Genomic DNA, 10,744 nt, shown 5'->3' on the forward strand with positions numbered 1-10,744 from the left:
CCCAATTATAGGACCATTTGCCAAGTGTTGAGATTTTTGATCTATAGGAAGAATTGCTTCTAACACTAGATCCCTAACTCGAAAACTACGCGTTTTAATTCTCTCGTTGTATGTTTTCTCGACTCTCTCTTTTTGCAGGATGAGATTTTGTAACGCCATCAACCTCTCTTCCTCTAAAGACACTAACTCATCATACATTAGATTCCAATAATCTTCGATAGGAAAATCGTTCTGTCTTTGTATGTGAATTGATTGTAAATTAATATCTATAGGCAGAATGGCTTCATGTCCATACACCAATTTGTATGGTGTAGTTCTTGTAGCATCTCTTGGTGAATTTCTATAAGCCCATAGTACTTGGACAAGAGTTTCATGCCAATTTCGAGGCTTACTTGAGATGTGTTTCTTAATCAAACTAATGATTATTTTGTTAGCGACTTCAACTTGTCTATTTGCTTGTGCATAATACGGTGTCGAAGTTACTAATTTAATCCCTCTCGATTGAGCATATTGAGTAACTTTTTGACCTGTAAAGACTGTGCCTTGATTTGTAGTAATTGTTTGGGGAATCCCAAATCTTGTTATGATATGATCTTCAACAAAATCAATTATGTCTTTTTGATCAACTTCTTTCAAAGGAATTGCCTCCACCCATTTTGTAAAGTAATCTATGGCAAGTATTATATACCTGTGATTTTTCGAGGAAGGTGGGTGAATTTGTCCTATTATGTCAATTGCCCAACCTCGAAATGGCCAAGGTTTAATGATTGAATGTAACTCACTCACTGGTACCCTTTGTATTGGTATATGTTTTTGACATTCTTCGCAGCTTCTAGCGAATTCGATACAATCTTAATTATGGTTGGCCAATAGTGCACTTTTCTCGACAAGGTCCACTTTATTTTCTCACCTGCTTGATGTGCCCCACAAATACCTTCATGTACTTCTGCTATAGCTATATAACTTTCATGATTACCGAGGCATTTAAATAGAATTCCACCGAAACCCCTCTTGTATAATTTGTTATTTAACATGACGTAATTAAGGGCTTGGAATCTGATCTTTCTTTTGACTTTCAAATTTGGATTTTGAAGGTACTCGATCAATTCTTTTCTCCAATCTTGATGGCTCGATGTATTGATAGTTAGGCTTTCCAGATTACATATTAGTTCATTCTCTGTATGAATTAAGGATTCGAGACATCCCTTACTCATTTTATTCCCTGATGCGATTTGAGCCAGTTCATTTGCGATTGTGTTTGCATTTCGAGAAATGTGTTCTAACTCAACCTCATCGAACGTGTTTAGTAACTCAATGGCTCGAGTTTTGCATTCGACTAGTTTTTCATTTGAGCATTTATACTCTTGAGTTAATTAAACATTGTTTAATGACGAGTTGGGAATCTCCTCGAATTACTATGTTCTTAGCTCCTAATTCCTTAAGGATTTCGAGTCCAGTAATGAGCGCCTGATATTTAGTTTCATTATTCGAGTAACTCCTCTTTGTTTTTAGTGACACCTTAGTTGGGATTCCTTCAGGAGAAATGATTAACAAGCCTATCCCAGTTCCTACCTTATGTTTTGAGCCATCGAAAAATAATTCCCAAGATTTTGTTGTTAAGTAGTTGATTTGTTCAGTTAATTTCGAGTGATCTACAAGAAAATCTGCAATTACCTGTTCTTTAGTGGATTTCAGGGGGACGAAGATTAGTGAATATTCAGTTAACGCAAGTGCCCATTTGCCAATTTGAGAATGTAACATAGGTTTACCCAACATATATTTAATAACATTACTTCGACAAAATACCAACATATCAAAAGGTCTAAGATAATACTTCAACTTTGTACAAGAAAAATATAGACTTAAACATAACTTCTCTAAAGGAGTATATCTATTCTCTGCTCCTACCAACATTCTACTTAGACAATAAATGACTCTCTCGATGCCATTATCATCATCTTGCGCCAACATGCCGGCAATAGTCGAATTGTTGGCTGAAACATACAACTTCAGTTGTCTTCCTTTAGAGGGTGGTGCTATTACTGGAGGATGAGCCAAATAAGCTTTGATTTCCTCGAATTCTTTCTGGTGCTCTTCTTCCCATCGAAATTCCTCCTCCTTTTTCAAACATAATAATGGAGAAAAAACTTTAGTTTTGCCAGATAAATTTGAGATAAATCTTCTAAGAAAATTTACTTTACCTAAGAGAGATTGAAGTTCTTTCTTGTTCGATGGAGACCTAGTTTCCATGATGGCCTTAGTTTTATTTTTATCCACTTCGATCCCTTTTTGATGCACGATAAATCACAAAAATTCACCTGCTGTAACACCAAAAGCACATTTTAGTGGATTCATCTTTAGACCATGTTTTTGCATTCTTTAGAAAGATAATTTCAAATGAAGTAAATGTTCCTCCTTTCGTTTTGACCCAACGATTATGTCATCAATGTATACTTGTACAAACTTACCAATCAAATCATGGAATATTAAATTCATTGCTCTTTGATATGTGGCACCTGCATTCTTTAATCCAAATGACATCATTACCCATTCATATACACCTAAGGTCCCTGGATATCGAAAAGCAGTTTTCGATATATCATTAGATGCAATGTAAATTTGATTATATCCAGAATAACCATCTAATAGACATAATTTCGTTACCTGCAACTGCGTCTATCATTGTCTCAGCGATAGGCATAGGATTCATCTTTGGGGGTAGCTGTTTTAAGATCTCGAAAGTCAATACATACCTTGAGTTTTCCGTTTTTCTTAATAAAGAGCACAACATTTGATATCCACTCAGCATATCTTGAAGTCCTGATAAACTTAGATTTCAACAACCTCTCAATTTCCTCCTTAATCTTATCGATCACTTTTGGGGCAAATCTTCGAGGATTTTGTTTTACTGGCTTTTTCCCAGGGATTGTTGGCAATCTATGTTCTACTAACCCTCGATCCAAACCAGGCATTTCATCATAATCCCAAGCGAAACAATCTTTAAACTCATGTAACACTCGAATCACTTATTCTCTTAGCTTCTTTTGCAAGAGTTTGCTAATATAAGTGATTTTCTTATTTTCGACAGTACCCAAATTGATTTCTTCCAGTGGGTCTTGAGATTCTAACTTGTGTTCTTCATTGCTTGACCTTTCGAATCCTAATGGTGAGTCGTCAAAAATACAATCTAATTTTTTCTCTACCTCTTGCCTTTGGTCATCTTTCCTTTTCTCGACCTTCTGGTCTACTCGACCATTTTTTGTCTTTTGGTTTTCTTTTTCTTTTCCTTCGGCCATTGTGGCCGCAATATTTTTTTCTTTTCCTTCGATGTCTTCATAATTTACGGCCTTCTCGACCGTCTGTTCGGCCATATAGGCCGAAATTCGAGCTAAAAAGCTCGAATACAGATCCTGATGTTTCATCCTTTCTCTTGAGCTGATTCTATCTCGGCTTGAATCATAAATCCTCTCTTTACATCCCAACAGAACATTTTCTTGATACCTTCCTCTTCATCCATCATGCTAGCATTATGGGCATTGAATGGCTTGGTTTTTGCAAACGCGGTCAATTGTTGATCTGCAAAGTACATGCCTACTTCGTACTCCTTCTGGTCAGCATCGAGTACTTCTAAACCTTCATCATTATTCCAGAAAAAGAACTTTTGGTGAACAGTCGAAGGAACAGCTCCTACTCCATGTATCCATTCTCGACCTAACAGAACATTAAAATTTGCTTTCAATGGAGTCACGATGAACATGGTTGTTCATTTCACACTTCCTATCTGCACATCAAGCAAAATCATGCCTTTCGGTTGCGATGACTTTCCTGAATAATCTGATATGAGGATGTTATGAGGCTTTAGATCAGCTACGGTCTTTCCAAACCTCTTCAGCATGGTTCTCGGGAGTATATTTATGGCTGCTCCTCCATCAACCAATACTTTATTCACTTCATGTCCCTCAATCATCAAAGTTAATAATAAAGGCTTAAGATGAGCCTTCATATCCTCAGTAGGAGAATCAAACACAGATAAGTTAAATTTGGGAATAACTTGAGAGATCTGATTAACCCACACGATCTTCGACTCATAGCTAGGATCATAAAAAAAAATCCTCTCTGTGGATATCCTCTTGCTCATTAACGAATTCCATGGCCCCAACATATTCGGAAGGTAAAATCGACACTATCTCACAAATATCTTCCAAAGAGTCGTCAAACCCACTCTCGAAGCAATCAGTTATCATGTCTTCATCATCCTCCATGAATTTTCGAGATGATTCACCTTTTTGAGGTACTGGGATCGAGAAACGATCCCCTCTAAAACCTTCGAAAGTCATTTTTCTCATTCTTTTCTGTTTCCTCCACTGGGTCTTAGTCAAATTGTTGAAAGGTTGTCTAAAACCACGTCCATAACTTCCAGACATATTCGAGAACTTCCCAGGAATGCCAGACAAATTCGAGAATTTCCCAAGAACTCCTTGGAATGTGGGCCCAACATAATTCATGACCTGTTTCCCTCGACCCATTCCAGCCATTTGACGTGGTGAAGCATTCCATTTTCCTACTAGGACATTAGCATTTGGCACAAAAGTATTGCCAAACTTCGATGAGTTATGCATCTCCATTTTTCCCATTGGAGCATTATACTGAGGCATATGTATCTGCCTCCTTGTCAACCCAGTGTTCAACCCAGTGTTAGGTTTTTCCTTTTCGCAAAGCTTCTTAGCTTGTAGCTTTTCATTACCTCCGATTCCTCGAAGGCTTTAGCAACAACTTTGTCGAATACTGCACTGCATCGAGGACAAAGCATGACTTCCCTATCAGCATCCTTTTTCTTAGACAGGAATTTGACCAAACTATCTCCCTCCTTTGGATAAATAGGTTCCTCCTTTTTGGAATAGTCATCAAAAAGTTCCTCGAGTTTTTCATTAGAGATAGGTTCGACATTCTCATCCTCCTCGATACTTACTTAGACCATGTTGATCCCCATCGAGACTGGCTCTACATACCTAGTATGAGCTACAAATGGATCAGTATCCACTTTCATATCTTTTACCTCGAAAGCTAGACGACCCTCAATGATCGCCTTCTCGATCATATCCCTGAAACGCACACAATAATTAGACCAATGACCATACATATTATGATACTTACAAAATTTCTTCCCCTTTCTTTGTTTGAATGGAGGAATTTTATGGTTTTCTGGGAGTGCAATCTGTTTATCTTTTAACAAAATATCAAATATTTTATCAGCCTTAGTCACATCGAAACTATATCACCTAGTTGTACTTCCCCCCACATTATCTCCTGGTTTTAACATTTAGCATTGATAGGTAGGACCAGGACATAATTCAGCTATGTTAACTTCAAAATCCCCACTCGAACCCTCACAATTAACATCATCACTGATCTATGTGTTTTCTACATAAGCCACCTTTTCTTTTTGAACAATCTGTCAAACTTCTTTAATCTTTCCTTTTCTAACTTAATTTGCTCGATCCTTTTCACTTTTTCTGCTAACTGGGCCATATCTCTTAATTGTTCGTTTACTAATTTTTTACGAATTGAAAAATCTAACCCTGTTGCAGCAATTTTGACTAATTCGTGTTCAGGTATGTTAGTGTAACATCGAGATTTTAATTGCCTGAACCTATTCAAATAGTCATCTAACGTTTCAAGATTTTGTCTCTTAGTATTCATCAAATCGACTATACTCACTTTAGTTTCTCCTCGAAAAAAATGTTCATGAAAGTTCCCTTCTAATTGAGCCCAGGTGTTAATCGAATTAGGAGGCAACGTTGTAAACCATGTAAAAGCATGTTTAGTCAGCGAACTTGGAAAATACTTCATTTTTAAATATTCATTATTTCCTATATCTCCACATTCGACTAAATACCTCGCTATATGTTTGACAGTAGACTCATTCAATTCTCCTGCAAATTTCAAAAATTTCGGGACTTTTGCATCCTAGGCAATTCTACCTGAGTTACATATTCTGGAAAAGCAGACACAAAATAGGGACGTTTATTTCGACCTACCTCGAAACCATGTCTATTTAGTACCCTTTCTACAATTTGATCTAAATTTTCATCAAGATTCCTATGAGGTCTACCTAAATTTTGAGGAAAACCTACATACCCACCTTGATTTTCCATATTGTTCAAGTTCGCACTCATGGCTCACGAGGGTGGATTGTCTCCCATTTTATCTCCTATTTTATTTATTAACTCATATAGAGGGGTTAGTATATTATGCATCTGAGTCGACAATAAATTAACCATATCATGATTACTATGGTCTATCTGTTGTCGAAGGGCTATCATGGCTTGATTACTAATACCTGTGGGGACATAACTACTCTGCCGAACCAGAGATCCCTCATGAATTGTCCCTATATGTTCATACGGATCTTGCATGACAAATCTCAATCCATTTGGTCCGGGATTATATCCTTGTGGGGATACATGCATTTGTGAGTTTGGTACTATATAGGGTACTGGCATCTCTACGTGTACAGGTTGACTAGTTCGCCAATGTTGTGGCATACCCCATGGGTAGTCTCTAGTGGCATTTGCGAATTCTTGGGATACATTCGTTTTCCTAGCCACATTTTTGAGCACAACAGGAGGTGATATTGCCCCCTTGTCACAGTAGTCACATTATCTAGATTTGGATTTCCGTTCTCTACATCTACTTGATTATCATTGTTCACTTCTTTCCTATTATTAGACGTAGACATGGTTCTTCCACTCCTAAGTCACATAAAACATACATACCTAAAACTAGTTCATGTATGTTCCTTAATAAAACGGGTCCCACTAGGCGTGCCAATTTGTTTGTAGTGGAATTCGTCTATGAGTTCTTTTTATTTGAACTAGCACGAAATTATTTCAATTTAGGTATTTTACAATTAACTTTCTTAAGAGCGGAAAGATTATCAAACAGAGTGACTAATAAGCATTTGTTTCCAGATTTTTGTAAATAATTATCAAACAACAATTTTCATGCATATAGACACTCAAATGAACGGAATGAACAATACATATATTGGCAATACAAATCATTATCCAATTTACATAATTATCAAGTTACAAAATGATGATTTTATGAACGACAAACTACGAAATACAGAATTAAACTAAACTACACTAATTCTATGAAAAGAAAGTAGAACGTGGCAGGGAAACCATACCCAACAGCAATCCCATGCACGAAATCCATATGCGCAGGCAGAAAGTGCTTACAAAAGTGCAAGTATGAAATTTTTGACCCTTGTGAAGGGGTATGTTTCTCGTATTTATAGTCGAGAGCGGTTAATCCTGTGCAAGTACGTCGTGGGTGCGCAACCGCTGTCCACTACGCTAATGATGTGTAACTTCTCAACCGTTCATCCACGTTCCTCAACTCTGTTCTTCAATTCTTCGACCAAATAACTACCTTAGTGTAACCACTCAACCGGTCAAAACCTCCAATAACTCCTTCTTTGCATTTCTCAATCAATCCTCGAATAGGTATGCTTATGGTTTCTGATATTCTTTTTTGGTAGTTACCTCGTCCAACCTCCTCATTTTTGAGAATTTTCAAATGTTTATCGAGTGGCCCTAACACTTTCATATGAACATTGAACACTTTTTTGTTGTGTATATCTTTAGTCACACAATTTTTATCTTCAAATAACACTTTATAGCCTTTTCCCAACAACTGAGCAACACTCAACAAATTTTGATTAATATCAGGAACGTATAAAACATCAGATATTAATTTTAAACCTCAATGACTTTTAATAGCTAGTGTTCCTTTGCCTTTTACTGTAAGGTATGCTCCATTCCTCGTTTGGACTTTAGAGATATCAGTTTTGTTGAGTTCTTTGAAGAGTTCTCGGTCATAAGTCATATGGTTTGTACAACCACTATCAATAATCCAAGCTTTTGAGGGTTTTTTTGGTCATAAAGCATGACATTGAAATTAGTTGTTCTTCTTCCTCTTCTTTTTGATCATCAACAATGTTGGCTTCTTCTTGTCGCTCATGAGATTTGCATAAATGTTTTAGGTGTCCTAATTGTCCACACTTGTCACATTTTGAATCGGAGACCAACATCTCTATTGTGGATGATTAGTCTTTTTGCAATAAGGACATGCTGGAAAAATTTGAGTGTTATTATTTTGACTATTCTCTTGGAACAATTCCTTCTTCTTTTTTTTTGGCCACCATTGTTGTTCTTCCATTTGGCTAAATATACACCCTCCATAGATCCTTCTTCTCTCATAAGTCTCCTTTGTTCTAATGCTTGCAATGCATGTAACACCTCTACCAAAGTGATTTTACTTAGATCCTTTGTGTTCTCCAAGGCCGCTATTGAAGTTTCATATCTTTCAGTTATAGTTACTAGAATTTTTTCAACAATTCTAGAATCAGGAAATTAAGTTCCTGGTAATCGTACCTTATTAGCAATGCCAAGCAATTTGTCTGGGTATTGTTTGACTGTCTCAGTCTCCTTCATTCTTTATATCTCAAATTCTCTCATTAAATTTAATACTTGCATGCTTCAAATCTTTTCATCTCTAGCATATTCTTCCTTTAGATAATCCCAAATTGCTTTTGTCGATTTGAGAGTCATGATCCTGGTGAAAACATTTTGTGAAAAACAAGCAAAGAGACAACTTTCTACCTTTGCCTTCTTAATTTTCTTTTCCTTGTGAATTTTCATTTGGGCTACGGTAGGATTGTCTGGCAACGCAAAAACATCATAATCTTCTTCTAGACTTCCTAGAGATCTAAAGCTTCTAGGCATGCCTCCATTCTCACTGTCCAAAGATCATAACTTTCTCCATCAAAAAGAGGTGGAAAAATTTGTGAAAAGTTTGTTTTTGCTTCTATCTCCAAGGTCGTAACCTTAGCTCTAGATACCAATGATGGGGTTATTTTAGGGTATTTGTCCGAGTGAATATTTTATAAGAGTTATGTTTTTATCAGAGGAGCATAATCTAATTTTATTCATGAGTCTCTATTTATAGAGAAAATTTGTTATACAAAATCAAATATTGATATTATCCTATTCTAAAAATAAGGAAACAAATCCTAAAATAATAAAAACAGATTAAATCTAAATATTTGAAATATAAATAAAATATTCTTATAAAAACTAATTTATTCTCCTAAAGATATTTAGACATATTCCCAACAGATTTAATAAATTTAACTAAATTATATTTTTAATCCTTATTTTATTTTTAGATTCAATTTTATTTTTTACTTTTTTAAAATTTTAATTTAATCTCTTATACTTTTATAGTAATAAAAAATTGTCCTTTCTATATTGTTGGTATCAATCAATATATATATAAAAATTGACTGTTAAAAGTACATGTTGACATAGCTTTTTTTGTATGGAAGACTTATGCAAAATTTCAAATTGAACTTTATTGAAAACATGAAAAACTAAATTTAACTTGTTTGAGAAGAGAAACGAATTGAACTTATCTAAAAGGATAAAAGACAAAAATATTACCACGTATTAGCGCAACTCCATATAGTGTAATGAGTGGAATTGAATCAACCTAAAAATAATATAGAATGCATTTAAACTCAACTAATTAACTTTTGAATAAACTTGAGTCAATTATACGTGTAAAAAAAAATAAGTCTATTCACATTATAATTTCATGAAATTAAAGTTTTAGGTATAATAGACCAACAAATATGAAGTACCATTTGTTAAAGTCATTATTAAAACAAGTAGTCTTAAATCTTGGCTAGACAAAAAAAAAATCGCACATCCTAACAACAAGTAGAAAAAACTAGTTCACAAAATAGAAAATAGTTAGATAAAGGCCTTGCATCCTAATAGATAACAAAAATTAGTCCATCAAAAAAATTAGATTGAAGGTTTCATTGCCTTTGGTTTAACTCCTCTCCCTAGTTGCAACTTTTGTGTTTGACTTGGTGTAAGGGGTTGGATTTGGATTAATGTAGTTGGTTATGTTTAAGTTCAATTATGTCCTCTTATGTTTTTAAATATGTTCAATTTGGTCATTCATGTTTTTAATAATATTCAACTTCCTTTCGCCATATCAGAAACTATGTCAACATGCACAGTTAATGATCAAAACATTTTTTCAAGACAAAATCATAGCTTTCTATATAGTGTTCCTATAGAAGGTCACTCCAGTACCTCACTACACTAATCATGTACCTATTGAAGGCTTGATATCTCATATTTACAACCTTATGGTATTTGAAGTCTATTCAGATACTACTTTTAATGTATTATTAATGTCCATATTGACAATCATACTTGACCATAGATATTTAAGAATAATATGAAAAATTATTCCATGGACTTTATTATGTTCTTATACCATGTAAGAAAATGATAGACTAATCTCATCAATACTACACCCCAAGCCTCCTCACACAAGTGCTCGAGGCCGCAGGACTATGTACTATATATGTGATGATGAGTGACCGACTCCAATGCCCCTACTCCCTAGTCCTTTTGGCACTCAAGTGCTTGAGGATGAGGGGTTGTGTACCACTTAAGTTGATGACCAATTAATTGACTCCATTAACCGCGCACCCAACTCTCTTTGCCCTTCATAGGTTCTAATCCGATAACCCTTGAATATGGGTCTTCTCGGTCGGCGGACGATCTAACCTCCCACGTGGGTAAGATCAGTCAGACCTCAATCTCACCCACCACCTGGACGAGCTCGGCCTGGGTGAGCTCGACTAGGGTGAGCTCGG

Source organism: Cajanus cajan, chromosome 1 (genome assembly GCF_000230855.2).
Source record: "Cajanus cajan strain Asha chromosome 1, NIPB_CcT2T_4, whole genome shotgun sequence".
NCBI classification, from domain to species: domain Eukaryota; kingdom Viridiplantae; phylum Streptophyta; class Magnoliopsida; order Fabales; family Fabaceae; genus Cajanus; species Cajanus cajan.